The following is a 15026-nucleotide window of genomic DNA, read 5'->3' on the forward strand; positions in this document are numbered from 1 at the left end:
TGGGCTCTGCTTGACCCTGCTTTTCCCTTGCACCTGCACAGGAATTGGAGCACATGGGTTTTACAGCCAGGCACCCTGCTCTGAGGCACTTGAGTGAGAAATTCCTTAGTGCGTGGTCACACTCAAAACACATGAGTTTTGGGGACATTGCCCTTGACTTTGACTTGCAGGCTCATTGTTGGGCTGGAAGGTGAAGGAGGGCAGTGACTCCTCGAGCTGGAGAAAGCCAGGAGGGCCTGGTCAGCTATTTCAGTCTTGCTTACATATGGCTTCTTGGCCTTTTTTCCATCCGTGTGGTCCAAGGAATGTGATTTTGGTCATGCAGGTACATCTGTAAAGCCAAAGCCGAAATACCTCATTTCCAATTCAGGCTTTTGCATGATAGTGATGCCTTAGGGTTTAGATTTTATATTTTAGATTCTGTGCTGCTTTAGTGTGTAGTTCTGAGCTTCATATTAAGGGATGGTGAGCTCTCTTCACAAAGCAGGGAGACAAAACAATTCCTTTCCTAGCTTGGAGCCAAGGACAACCACCCAAATTTCGGGCCCAAGAGCACAAACAACGTGGGCTGAAGAGAGAAAAACAAGCAGGATGGGACTTCATGGGCTAAAGCTGGAATTGAACAATGAACTCCAATATGCAAATGGAGCAGAACTGATCAAAGTGAGAGCCCCTGTGAGCGGTTGTGCATTTTGTGACCATTTTGGTTCACCTTGGGTGTAGCCCTGGCTGGGCTCTTGTGCTGCCCAAGGTGGATCCATTGAAGCCTTTTGATAAATCCCCACTTTATTCTTTAACTCTGCCTAGCCTGTGCTCTAAGTCAGCCTTGACAAGGCATCAATAGTCTGCACAGTTGCCTCCCTCCTCACTGGTGGCACTCAGGTCACTCAGGTCAGCCAGGTTTAGTTATCTCTGGTGTCTGAGACCATCCAAAAGTCCCTGCTGGCCTCCTCAGAGTGCTGGGTTTCACTCTGTGTAGGATGTCTCTGGGAAGGTACAGGACTCCCTACACATGTAAGTGTACATAGCTGAACAGCTCATCACTTACCTACAGAGCTGAACAGCTCATCACTATTAATGGCCTTTATACTTCTCACTGAGCTTCCATTTTATGGAGGTAGGAGGTAAATTAGGTAATTTACCCAAAGCGGTGTGGGGAAATTGGGACATGAAATCATATCTGAGGAGTCATGGACCATTTAGGACCATCTTGTTCCTGTGACTGAAAAACATCTGCTTTAATATACCAGGACAGGAGTCTCTAACCTGAGGAAGTGGCTTGCCAAGAAACCTATCCAAGTTCTGTGCAGAATCAGGTGGAATTGCTCTTCTCAAGTTCAGTTCACCAGCTCAGCCATGAAAAAATACTTTCTACTGTCAACAGTGCTACTCATTGTTGAGCAAAAAGCTTTTGGAGGCTCATTACTTTCAGTATTCAGGTAGGTTATGATGTTAAAAGGAATTAGAGTGCTCCAAATATGCTGTGGCTGCCTGCTCCCTCCTCCCCAGGCAGCTCGGTTCCCCTGTCCTGTCACGTACAACTGACACCCCAGCCTCCCAGCTGAGTAACAACATTCTCCCCCAAAGGTGAATTGAACTTGGGGGGCCGGGGGGGTGTCAGAACCCAGAGTTTTGGGTACTACCCACACCTGTTCTGTGGCATTACAGAATTCCAGAATGGTTTGGGTTGGAAGGGACTTTAAAGTCCATCTTATTCCACCCCTAGAAGACCAGGTTGCTCCAAGCTCTATCCAACCTGGCCTTGACCACTTACAGGGATGGGGCAGCCACAGCTTCCCTGGGCAACCTGTGCCAGGGCCTCACCACCCATCCAGGGAAGAATTTCTTCCTAATATCCCATCTAACCCTGCCCCTGGCAGTGGGAACACATTCTTCTCCCATCTCCTGTCACTCCATACCCTTGTCCAAAGTCCTCTCTTTGGAGCCCCTATAGTCCCTGGAAGAGGCTCTAAGGTCTCCCTGGAGCCTTCTGTTCCCCAGGCTGACCAACGCCAGCTCTGTCAGCCTTCCCTCACAGCAGAGACATCCCAGCCCTCCGACCATTTCTGTGCCCACGCCGATCTGCATCCAGACCCCAGGAAGGCTGAGGTCAAACTCAGTTGGCTCTCACTTATTTTTGCATCCCATTTCACCCCCTTTCCTCCCTCTCCTTTCTCTCTCCCGCTCTTTTCCAGCGGCCCCGCTCCTCCGGGAGCCGTCTCCCGGCGGCGGGCGGTGCGCGGTGCGGGGGGGGCCGCGGGGCACCGCGGGCGGTGGGAGGCGATGCGGCGGCGGTGCCGCCCGCGTTTGCGGGTGGGATTTTCCTCCCGCCTCTGCCCACTAGGCGGCTGCGTGCGGGAGAGCCCGGAGCGGGGAGCGGAGAACAGGGGAGAGCAAGGAAAAAAAAAAAAAAACGGGGGGCGGGGGGGGGGGGAACGAAGCTGCTGAAATTTAAGGAGGGGACGGAGCGGCAGCGAGGCAGTCTCGGGGTCGCTCCTCTCGGCCGCAGCAGCCAAAGGGGCTGCCGGTGCCAGGGAGGGCGCCAGGCCGAGCCCGGGCACCCGCGGAGCGGGGCCGCCCCACGCGCTTCCCGGCGGCAGCAGGAGGAGCCGGCCCGGCTCGGCCCGGCCCGGCCCGGCCCGGTGAGTGTCCTCAGCACCGCGGACAGCTCCGCGCTCCGCGCTCCGGCTTCGCGTTCGCTGCTCCGGGCTCTGAGCTGCGCGCTCCGCGCTCCGGGCTTCGCGCTCCGCGGCACCGCGTTCCGCAGTCTGCGCTCCACGCTCAGCGACGCTGAGCTCCGTGTCACGGCTCTGAGCTCCGTGTCACGGCTCTGAGCTCCGTGTTACAGCTCTCAGCTCCGTGTCACGGCTCTGAGCTCCGTGTCACGGCTCTCAGCTCCGTGTCACGGCTCTCAGCTCCGCGCTGCGCGCCGCTCTGCCCCGTGCTCCGCGGGCACAGCTCTCCGCGCTCCGCTGCCCCGCGCATCCCAGCCGCGCCCCGGCCCCGGCTCTGTGCTCTTTGCTCTGTGTCTTTGCTCTGTGTTTTTGCTCCGGGCCGGAGGCGCGGAGTTGAGCGCGGAGGGAAGCGGCGGTGGGCAGGGACCCGCGATTCCCCCGCCGCGCCGCGGCGTCTCCCCGGCCCGGCCGCGGGCGGCTGTGCGAGGGAAGAGGGGGTACGTTGGTTATTTTTGGGGGGTGGTAAAGGCTGCCTGCACTTTCTGCAAGTTCCTTTTGTGGCTGGAATGAGATTGAAGAAATTTGGCTCTCGGCACCTGCGTCATACGGAGACAGTTCGTGGGGGGAGGAGGCTCCTTGCTGCATCCTTGCAGGCAGCGCTGGGGGGCTCATTCACACCCTCTCCCCGTCAAATCCAGGCTCCATCTCTCCTTCCCAGTCCGCTCCCTCCCTTCTGCCCACGACTCCCACTCCCCGCAGGGCCGCGGGGGCAGCAGCATCCCCAACTCCGGGAGCTGGGAACAAGCCTGAGCAGCCTCTCCCTCCCTCCCGCCCCGGCTGCCGGCGAACGCGAAGCCCACCCAGGCTCTGCTGAGCCTTAGCCCCGGCTTTCTGCTTCAATTCACCAAAGTTTGAACACGGTTTTTGCCTCATCTCCCGCCTGCTCAAGCAGCAACGCTGCCTTTCTGTAGGAGAGCTGACCCCTGGAAGGGGCCATCGCAGAGCTTTGGGCTGAAAGATGCTCCCCGAGCCTGGGCAGAGCTGCGACTTTTAAAGCCAGGGAGCGGAGCTTGCTTGGCGAGGTCACCGCTGACGGAGGGGTGGTGGAGCACCTGGAGGAAGGGACGCCGAGGGTGTGTCTGAGGAACGCGTTAATTAGGCGTGCTTCATTAGCAGTTACCTGCTATGGCTTCCGACAGAATCCGTCTGCCCGGAGAGGAGGAGAAGGCTAAGCCCAGTGCGGGGGATCCCTCCTGGAGCGGCAGGGGGCTCGCCGAGGGGCTGTGGAAGGAAGCATCCCTGTATTCTGCCGTCCTGGCTGGAAATGGGAGCACCTCGCCTCTTTGGGCTCTTGCCTGTGTATCGGCTGGGCAGCTGAGACCCGACATCTCCCGCGGTGGCACTGAGGTCTCAAGGAAGGGTCAGATTTGGGCATTGGTGTCTGCCGGCTGCATCCCTGTGGCTGCCCCCGGCATCGCACCCCCGTGTGTCTGCAGGCAGGGAAACTGAGGCCTGGGGAACGGGCAAGAGGAGAAGGCTTGGTAGGCAGGCAGGAGAGTCAGAGAGGCTTTTCCTGCACCTTCGGTGGAGCACGAGCCTGGCTGTTTCGTTGAATCTCGGGTGCTCACAGCAATGAGCCACAAATGCCGGGTTTGTACAGGGAGGCTGGGTGGGAGAGAGGGGCCCCGGGGCCCTGCCAGCCTGCGGGGAGGAGCGGGTCCTCCCCCCCGGCATCTGAGCAGCGAGGGGTGGTGACTGCTCGGGAGCTGGGCTTTTCCTGCGGCCACAGGGCAGAGCTGGGCGCTGGGGTCCTGTGGATCCATTGGTAGGATCCATAGTGCCAGGACTGGAGAAACCCTGCTGGCTGCTGGGGCTCATGCTGCTGGTGCTGGGGAGGGGCTGGCTGTAAGGCCTGGCTTACAGGATGAACATCCAGCCAAGGATGAAGCACAGTTTGTTTCTGGGCTGAGGGTGAGGTTTCTTTCCTCTGGGCTCGGGGAGTGAGGTGGCTCTGCAGGCAGGGAAAGGCTGGGCTCCCATGTTTGTGAGGCTGCTTGTGGGGTGCAGAGCCACTCCCCTGGAGAACTCCCTGCCCTGCACCCCAAAGCTGCTCACAGGGACTCGTCAGGTGGATCTGAGCATCAGCAAGGTGAAGCTGCAGGGACAGTTTGTCACCATGGGCAGCAGCCACGGGCGAACACGTGGATCTCTTGCTGTTCTCCTGATGGTGGTGCTCCAAGCTCCCCAATCCCCCTAAAGCAGCTCAAGAACTGTATTGAGAAGGGGAAACCAATCCTGTGGGAGCCCTTCCCTGGCACAGCTGCAGCTCTGACTGCTTCGCCCACAGCTCCTGGGGGGCAACAGGCACCCAAACCTGCTGGGCTGGGGTGAGCTGGGGGCTGCAGCTCCTGCCCTGGCACAGGGTGTCTGGGGGGTTCCCAGCCCTTTCCTTGCTACTGTTCATCTTGCCAGAGCCCGCAGCAAGTGCAATGAAACCCAAGAAACACACTAATTAACAAGTACAGGCATGGAGGGTGTAAAGTAGATGTTTAACCTTATTATATAAACAAACATAAAGGAGACATGAATTAGGCAGGGGAAGAAGTCAATTCGTCGATAGAATTGCCCAGGCAGAAGAGATAAAGGCAGCAGGAGGCAGCTGAGGGACGGGGACACGATGCAGCCAGCGCCTGTAATCCTCTCGCCTGTTAATTGCGCCTCTAATGAGAAATAAAATGTCAATGGTGTTAGATGCTGCTTCCATTCCTAAGGTGGTCCCAGCCAGGGCAGCAGCATCCTAGAGCCAGGTAAAAATCCCAGAGAGGGTAAAATCTGGGACTGCTTGGGTGCTCCCAGCTGTTGGGTACTGGTGCATCAGCCCAGTTCACTGGCTGGAGTTACTGGGAGGTGGCTGCTGAGTTTAGTGGCAGTAAGTGCTGGAAGCTCACACTCTCTGCAGGACCTGACAGCACCACTGGTTCCTGCTCTTCCCTCACCCACCCCACTGCACAGGAAATAAAGTAAGGAAATCAGAAGGGATGGGGATAGGAAATAAAAAATAAAAATAAAAAATAATTAAAAAAATACAGGGCAGGTTCAGCAGGTGCCATTTGTCTGTCTCTTGTTCTGAAAGGGGTTTTCCCCTCATCAGTCTCATATCCCACAGGGAAGGTCCAGTCTCTCTTACAGATGAGCCTGAAATGTGTCCTAGGATGCCCAGCACCATTTCAGCTGACTTTTAGTTAAAGATTTTCTCTGTTGGCCCCCTCCACTCCCACAGCCCCAAGGGGAGATGCTTCAGCTGGGTTCCATGGGCATGGAAAGGGCATCTCCCCTCCATCATCCCTGCCATTGCCTAGCCAAAGGAATGTCAGTGAGTGAGCCCCTTCCCACTGGGAAATAGTCAAAGAACATCCTTCCTTGGCAAAATCTCAGCACCAAATATCCCATCCACAGGCTGAGACCCCCTCCCCTCCTGTGCCTTCCTATTTCCCCCAGCTTGTTTTCATCTCAGAGCCTGATTTAATTCTCCCTTTATAATTAACCATCACAATTTCTCCTGGCAGCTCCCAGGTAATTGTTTGGTTCTTTCCCTGACACCCCCCCCCCCCTTTATTTTCCTTGATACTTTTAAATGTCAAAGTCTGGTATTTCCATCATTTCCATCCCCAGGGCAGGAACCTTGGCAAGGTGCAGGCAGCAAAGCCATCTCCTGGTGAGCTTGTCCTGCTGGCCCATGATCATCTGGGATGGCAAAGGTTGGGAAAAGAGGAGCAGGTGCGGGTATCAGAGCTGTGGGATGTCACGTGTCCCATCTCCTCTTTCCCACCTGATAGGGTTTGGTACTCTCTGGGTGGTCACTGCCAGATTTACTGGTGGGATGAAAATCCCAGGGATGCTAAATTCTCCCCTCATGCTCCCTGGGGTGGCTGGGGTTTAGCAAGGAGTCTGGATTCCCCCCAGATCACCATAAGAAGGACAGTAGAGGTGGAAAGGGCTGCTGAGGTCCCTTTCCCTAGATGGTCTGGTAAGCAGAAATCTTCATCCGAAGATTTCCCTTCTGAGCTGCTTGATTTTGTGGGCAGCTTGACCCAGAACGTGCTAGAAACCATCCCAGCTACAACCTCCGACCTCTCCCTGCCTCTATCTCTCTGTCTCTTTCTCTACTTTACTAAATGAACACTTCTGGGGAAGGATTTCTGCTCCCCATCTCTTTCCTCAAGGTGGATGGAGCTCCAGCGAGTCACCATGGGGAAGATGAGATTTGGAGCCTGTTGCCAGTGTGGATCATTGCTAGAGAAATTATCCAGGGGTGTTTAACTGGCACCTGGGTGGATGTGGGATGTTCCTTTGGTCCAGCCAGAACTCTCCCTCCTGTTGGAGGTCACAAATCCCACACACACTGGGGAAATGAAATGCTTGTAACAAGTGTAGGAAAGTCCTTTAGTAATGGTTGTTCTCCTGAAGAATGGATTGAGAGAGGTGAGGGATTTGCTCTCTCCTTCCCCTCCACTCATGAGAGCCATCACAAGAGGGAGAAATCAATTCAGCTCTCTGTCCTTCATCTCCAGGGCAGCTCCCTCCTCTTTCCCCCACTCATTTGGGAAGAATGTCCCACTTGAGATCATGCAGGGCTGAAGGCTGGGGTGCAGCTGGAGGGGTGCCTGGCAGCAGAAGTGCTCCACTGGGTGCTGGCTCTCCTTCTGAAGTGCAAATATCCTCCCTGGTGGAAGGAAAAAGCCTTGCCCTGCCGGCCTGGCATCATGGGACGTGTGGCAACGTCCCAGGGGGAAGCTGTTCTGTTTGCATTAGCTGGAGCACATGGCTGCTGCTGTAATTGCTCTTCCTTGGCCTGGCTGCCTGGGATTTGAGAATTGATTGCCGAGTCAATACTGATGCATTTGTAAATCTGCTGGTGGAGGGAGGAGGCCCTGGGGGATGGCTGCCCCCACCAAGCCAGCATGGGAAAGGCTGGGCTTTGGCTCTCCATCTCATGGCTAGCAGGGGAGGTGACCCCTGAGCCCTGCCCACACCATGCTGGAGCCAGGGCTGTGGGGGAGCAGGAGGGATGAGCTGCAGGAGCAGCAAAGCAGGTCCTGGGTCACACAGCCCCTCGTGCTCCCCCCCATCCCTCTGGGGGGATGGAGCTGGAGCTCCATGCCCACCATCGTGTTCCTAGAGCTTCATCTCCAATAAGGAGATGTTTCCTAGTGAAGCCCTTGAACTGCATCCCTGATGGCTTCCTTGGTTTTGGCTGATACCATGTTAGCAGAAATCACCAAAAACGTGGATTCCTAAAGTGCGTTATTTTCCTTTTTTTTTTTTTTTTTTTTTTTGCTTTTTTTGGTGGATGAGTCCTCCAATCCCCGTGGGGTTTTGTAGCCTCGCTTGGTTGGTCACCACAGTCGGGAATAGGTCCTGTCGATGGAGCACATCCGTGCCCCTGCTGAATAACACGGGGACAAGCAGGGAGCTTCACCCGAGGCGATTTTGGCTGCTCCCACTGCAGAGGGCTCAGCGTCCCTGCAGGGAGAGTGTGGCTCGTAATTAAAATGCAGATTGATTTCATTCGATCTGCTGCTGTCCCTTGGGGATGCCAGGGACACATTTGTCGTGGGGGATGAGAGTCCTGCCCGGTCCTGCCTGGCTCTGCCAGTCCCTGCCCGTGGCCACAGCCCCTCACGGAACGCGTGTTGCTCCTGCTTGCACAGAGGCTTAAAAGAAAATCCCTCTGCAAAGCATCAGCATTAAACTCGTCTTTAATTACACAGTTAATTTATTGTGTAGCACTAGTAACAATGTAAACCAGGCAAACGGCTGCGAGATAGCACGCCGAGAACTGCCTCATTTGGTAAATAATTTTAACTTAAGTAATTATTTCCTGCAAGGGAGAGGATGCTGGGAGCACCCTGGGGGCTTTTGTGGCCGCAGGAGGGATGAGCTGGTGCTGTAATTGCTCATTAATTACGCGATGCTGTCGTTGCCTCGTCCCCACATCTGCCTGACAGGCGCCCATCACCCCGTGCAGCCCGGGACAGCCACGGGCTGCCCGCAGGTGCTTTCAGTGCTGCCCACGGAAACCACTGGCAGCACTCCTGGGCAGAGGTTGGTTGGTTTTCCTTCGGGTTGTTTCGATTTTTATTCTTTTCCTCTCCAATTTTAACCCGTCTGCTTGTCGTGTTATGAAGGCAGCATCCCCTTTTGCTGGCCTTGCTTAATGAGGACTAATTGCAGCGGGAGCCCGACGGCGGGGCAGCACTCTCCTCCGCCGGGGGCCTGGCAGCGGGCAATGGCCGAGCGCAGGTGGGCGCTGCTGCAGCAGCCCTGGTACCCGACTCTCGTGGCACTGCTGCCCGCATCCTGGAGTCCTCCAGCTGCCTCGCTTTCTGTAGGAAACATGGTTTAGGTGGAGCTGCTCCACTGATGTTTTCTCCCCTCGTCCTCCCCTGCAGCTCATCCTGCTCGGCCTCCTCCCCTGGCCGCGTCCCCGTTCCCCCCACCCCTCCCCGGCTTCGCCCACTCGCTCTTCCCCGCTGCGGCCTTTTGTTGCCCCGGGTTCATTTAAAAGCGCCATTGATGGCATTGGGCGCTCACATGAAGAGAGTCTCTCTCCGGCTGCCCTCCGCAGATGGGGACCTCGGCTCAATCCACCTCCTGTTCTCCAAGGGGAATAACAATGAACTCGGGCTCCACACGGAGACACAGAAAGAGCCGCTCTGTGCTCCGGGAGACAGCCCCGTCCCCGGGGCCAAAATAACTCCACTTGTTTTATTTATCAACTCCGGGGGGACGGGGTGTGAGTGGCATACAGATGTTGCCACAGCTGGCTCTGCCAGCCCGACGTGCCTGGGACCGGTCCCACCGCACGGTGCCGAGTGGAGCGGGGGATGCTCTGCAGCGTCTGCGCCTCGGCAGCCCCTTCAGACCCGAAAAACTCCTGGAGGGTGTTCTAAAACAAAACCCAGGGCTGTGGGCATCTCTGTGGCCCAGCCCCAAGGAGCCTCCAGCTGCCAGGATCCCGACCCTCACCTAGCTTGGTAGCTCAGTGAAGCTCGTATAGAGCCTGGGCCAGCTCAGCTTCTACTCAGCAGCTCCAGAGTTTGCAACAGGGAAGGAAAATCCTTCTTCATGGTGTGTGTGCATACACAAAATGAAATGACAGGTGATAGAAGCTGATTTTCTCCTCCTCCCTCCCCACACTAACGCAGGCTCCCTGCCTCCCTCTCTCTGCTCACTCTCTGCTCTCCCACGAGTGAATTGGATTAGTCACCTTCTTAATTAACTGTGCTGGTGTGAGCTCTATTAGGTATTAAATGTTTGTCACAATCCAATTTAAAAAATCCATCCGGCAGGGCAGGGTTTGGGAGGCTCTGGGTGGTTGCAGCTCGCACTCTGGGGGCTCGGAGGCGTGAAGCTGAGTGGGACTGGGGGGACTGGGGGTGTAACTCCACTCCACCCCCGCCCTCGGCTTCTGGATTCCCCGGAGGCTTGTTTTGCCTTCGGGAAAGGTCATCCCAGCCCTTTCAGCAAGGGATAGACACAAAGCTGACACCCCAAGGAGAGGGAGAAGCATCCCCACAGCAGCACCAAGCTCCCCCTGAGCCAGTGCTGGCTGAAAACCAGGATGGAGCTGGGTGTCAATCCCTGCTGGAGCTGTGCTCCATGGGCTCTGGCTGGCAGCAGGGTGCCTGGCAGCACCAGTGGGGCTGAGCTGGGCAAGCCCAGCCTTTTGGGGGATAAGGGCTGCCTTGATGATCCCTGCAGGCCGGATGCTGCCGGGGGAGATGGCATCAGCATCCTCAGCAGCCAAGGCAGCGTTCCTTTTGAATGAACGCCCACACTGGCAATGAATGATCTTCAGCTTCTGCTTTAGAACCAGCCCAGCTCCTGAGAAGGGGCACAGATCATCGTCCTGCAGCCCCAGCATGGGCCGGGACCCTCTCCAGGGCATGTGCCCCACGGGAGATGTGCCAGGCTCCGCAGCTCATGGTGTGTCTTCATCACTTCTCAGCTCTTTTATCTTTTCCTCTGTCTCCTAGACGGTTTCTAATCCATAACAAACTTTCACCTCTCATCTTAGTTCCCTTAATAGCCTCTGCAGAAGGACTTTATTAAAGCCTGGTGGAAACTCTGAATTCATTACAGCTCCTTATGCTCCATCACACATGTTTTGCTGGTTCCCTCAGGTCAGGGCTCTGGTAGTTTATATGGGCCCTACAGAGCACTTGGGCTTGTTTCTTCCTAGCCCAGATTATTATTTATAATTGTTATGTCTCTGTTAATTATGTCTCATTAATTATTTATTATTATAATTGAATTTGTTTTCTCCCTGCACTAAATAGTGAGGCTTACTGGGCTGGGATGCTTCCCAGCAACACCCTGTATGTGTTTTGTCATAGAGGAGATGAACCACTGACTGGACAGGTGGGCAGAGCATCATTTTGCACAGTAAATTCTGTGTTGTTCAGCATTTTGGGTCTAAAAAATGCCTCTTGAGTGAATCCTGTAGGTACCCAGGGCGTCTCAGCACGGGTCACACACCTCATTCATGAAGCCCTGATGCATGCCAGGAGGGGAGACCACCACAGGGAGCACCAGATTTGCAGCAGTGGCAAAATGTCTAATCCCTTTAAATTCCTCTTCATCGATTGTGGCTTTACAGCTAAATCCCTCGCTGCAGAGACACACCAGCTTCCCCATGGCCAGTGCATTAACAGCCTGGGGGCCTCCAGCAGCACAGCACGGCTGCACCTCACTGCTGTCCATTCCAGGGCTGCTGGCAGGGCCCCTGCATCCTTGATTTCCAGCCTGAAACGGGAATGTTTGCACAGGCCCAGGCAGGAGGAGCGGGATGCAGGGCTGATGGGCTGGGGCACTTGCCTGGGGAAGCAGCTGGAAGGGGTTTGTCTTCCATGGGTGCAGCGTGGAGGAGGCCAGGGGGATTTACAGGTTCCTCATATCACACATCTTCTTCAGGTGTCACACCTTCCATCCGGTCCTGCCTCCACTCTGAGGCACATCCCCTTCACCGAGAGGGAGGGCTGGGCTGGGGGGCAAGGGGGGTTTGGAGGTTATTGATTCCCAGAGCAAAGAACGTGCTGCTCTGGAGGACTTTTCCTTTCCAGCAATCGATAGGAATGTGTTTATCAGGAAACCGTGTTTGACCCGGACAAGTGTTTTAGTGATGTAAACAAAGCTGGGGAGAAGGATGGGGGGAGAACAGATAAGGAGGGTTGGGAGAGGAGAGGCAGTGTTGAGATAAGGAGGTGTCCTGCCTTTCCCTGCTCAGGAGAGCAGGAACGGGGGCATGCACCCACCCTGAGCTTGGCACGGCCCCCTGTCAGTGCTGGACAGGGGCTGCCAGCTACTGCTGGGCAGGGGGACATCACTGCCTGCCTCGGTGCCATGTCTCCATCCAGGCAACTCCTCAGAGAGCAGAGAGTTGATTTCCTTAAACCAGCAAGAGTGCAGGCAGGGGAAAGAGTGAGGGGGGCAGGTTTCCATAGAAATGGGAGCTGGCAGGAGAGGTGGCAAAGGCAGAACAGGCAGTGTGAGCCCTGGCAGGGGTGATGCTCTGCCCTGCCCCTCACTCCCAAGAGAGGGCTTCTCCCTGCAGTTTTAGTGTATTAATTCAAGCAAAAATTAATCTCTTTGTGATGGAGGTGTTCTTATTCCTATGCTTTGGTAAAGGATTTTCTCTTCTTCCTCCATAGTATCATTTATGCCATAAGATCCTCAGGAATGACAAGAGGCAAATGCCCAGCCTCAAAATGTTGTGTTGGGAATGAAAGCAGGCAGTGGGCTTGGAAAAAAGAGCAGTTTCAAATGTCAGGGGAGTTGGTGTGATGAGGATGTGGTTAACAGAGGGCGGCCAGGCCGGCAGGTTAATGTGCCTACCCTTTGCAGAATGAACCAGGGGACATTTAATGACTCTAAAGAGCAAGGGCTGGGGTTTACGTCTGGTCTTAAAAATGCCTGTTAAATCCCAAGCAATCTCCTGCTTATCCGTATCCCAGCCTCAGTCCTTGTGTCCTCCTGGCTAGGAGCAGAGCTGCCTCTCAGTCCAGCCCTTGCACATCCCGTTCACATCCCAGTGCAACTGCAGGAGAAAGAAACCCTCCTGAGGGATCCCATGAGGGCAGAGCAGGATCCAGCTGGGAAAAGCAGATTTCAGACACCACGGGGACACTGCACACGCAGCACCGTGAGCATCCCGCTGACCACCTCGTGGGGGCTGGGGAAGCTGCATGCCTCCTTTCAGCGGGGACAGCAGCACTCCTCCTCTGCCCAGGGCCGGGTGGAGCAGAGCAGAGATGGAGCTGGTCGTGCCGCAGGAAGAATAAAGCATTGTCCCGGCTTTGCACACAGCTGCAGGAGGGATGTGTGCTGTCGCTGCATCGCGCACATCTGTGTGCTGCTGGCAGCTCGCTCCTGTGCAGCCAGCCTGCGTGGGGGATTTTAGGAGCCCTGTCAGTGGCCCATGGATGAGGATCCTTGCATTTGCAAGCCCTGGCCCTGCCCCAGTGACGTGCAGCAGGATTTGAGACAGGGGTGAAGATGCCACCACCGTGTGCAGTCAGGGGCCACGCTGCAGAGCATCCCTGCCCTTCTCCCCCCGGGCTGCTCCTGACCCCACAGTGCTGATTTGAAGCCATCCAGCCCTGAGTGGACCCCCAGGTATCCCCATCCTGGGAAGGATCCCACCCACACCCCAGCAGGAGAGAAGGAACCCCCAAACCACACGCAGACAGCGCTGGCACGCCCATCACTCCTCTGCTGTGGCACACACAGCCCGTGTCAGCCTGGCCCTGATGGCTTCCTAATAAAGCCACTGCCTGGCATGAGGCCACCAGGCACGGGGGTTGGCACTGGCAGCTTTTGTTTCCAAGCCTCCAGGAGTTTGGGTCCCACAGCACCAGGTGCAGGCAGACCTCTCGCTGAATTTAGGCACTGGCCTGCCACACCCAGCCCATGGGACAGTCCTGCATCAGCTGGAAAAGGCAGCAGGGACCCCAGGCTGGCTCCTGGAGCTGGGGCAGGCAGCACATCCCTCTGCTAGGGTCTGCACTGCTCCTGCTCCTGCCACGGAGGAGGCACTGGGGGACCTGCAGGGCTGGCCCAGAGGAGCTGCTGAGTTTCAGCCCAGCATGGGCTCCCTTCCTCCTAAAGTAAGTGTATTTGGGGTGTGCCACACCACAGAAAACAGCAGGCTTCATCATTTACCTGCTCAGTGCCAACACTGGGGTCATACTAAACAGGACTCCAACAGAATTAAACCTCTGGAGTACAAATGGTCCCCAAGCTGGGGATGCTTTCTTGAAAATTATTATTTTCCCTTTCAAGTAGTTTTTGCCCATGAATGTGTACACCTCTCTACCCAAACTGGGGGAAAATCTCAGGGTTTTTTTAGGGAAAGGCACTGGCTGCAGCCACATCAGTTGGTCTGTGTACCTGGGCCCAGCAGCATCCTGCCCACAGCCATAAATCACCCTCCCAGAGGGAATCTGCCTTCCCAACCCCAGGCAATTAGTGTTTGACTCTCATCCCGATGTGCCAGGGTCTTTTATTCCCACCAATCTTTTATCCTCTGTTGTTATCCCCTTTGGTGTCTAATCCTCTCTCAAATCCCACTAAGCTGCTGACGTGGCTGTGCCCAGACCCTGACAGCCATCCGTGGATGGGTCCTGCGTCCGAGGCTGGGATGTTTTGGGATGCTCTAGACTATAAGCAGTAACTCAGGAGGGACCACCAGTCATCCTTATTAGGCTAAAGATTAAACTGGGGTGAAAAATCAGGGTTCGGGGGAATTTCCTCCTGAATCCTGCAGACAGCTATAGAAATACCTTCCCTGCCACTTGAGCCTGATAAAAGTTCTCACTCCAGATGAGAGAGGCACCAGTGCAGTTAATTGCTGGCTTGGGCTCCATACTGAGGGCTCAGTGGGTGACACCCCAATAATATGAGCTGGGAAAGGGAGCTTCTTGTCTTGCTGCATCTCCTCCAGGGCTTTGCAGAGGGGAGAGCTCTGGGCTCGCTGGAGCTGTGGCTGTCCCAGCCCCACGTTCAGCATGGCATTGCCACCGCAAACTCGTGACACTGGTGGGTACCAGCCTTCCCCAGCCATCATCCACAGGAACCTGCATCCTTTCTTCTCCTTTCCTTTTTTCCTCGTGGTCACTTGGAAATAAATTATTTAATGCAAAGATGGGGGGTGAAACAACCCATAATCATTCATTTATCATGTGTTCGTGGTGCATTTGATATGAAAAGTGTCTCACATGTCCCAAGCCCACGGCTGCAAGTGCCTCCCCACAGGCAGCAGCGTTGGTTGCCCCTCGTTACTCGGCAATT

General features: G+C 55.7%; 1 protein-coding gene across 1 annotated transcript in view; it reads left to right on the forward strand.

The window, feature by feature from the left end:
• The first annotated feature begins 2585 nt into the window (after positions 1–2585).
• Positions 2586–15026, forward strand: part of TNR (tenascin R) — a 72191-nt gene continuing 59750 nt past the window's right edge. The window contains exon 1 of the mRNA XM_068199456.1: positions 2586–2642. The gene's annotated coding sequence lies outside the window, so the exon portion shown is untranslated. The remainder of the gene's footprint in view (positions 2643–15026) is intronic.

This window comes from Anomalospiza imberbis, chromosome 9 (assembly GCF_031753505.1).
Source record: "Anomalospiza imberbis isolate Cuckoo-Finch-1a 21T00152 chromosome 9, ASM3175350v1, whole genome shotgun sequence".
NCBI classification, from domain to species: domain Eukaryota; kingdom Metazoa; phylum Chordata; class Aves; order Passeriformes; family Viduidae; genus Anomalospiza; species Anomalospiza imberbis.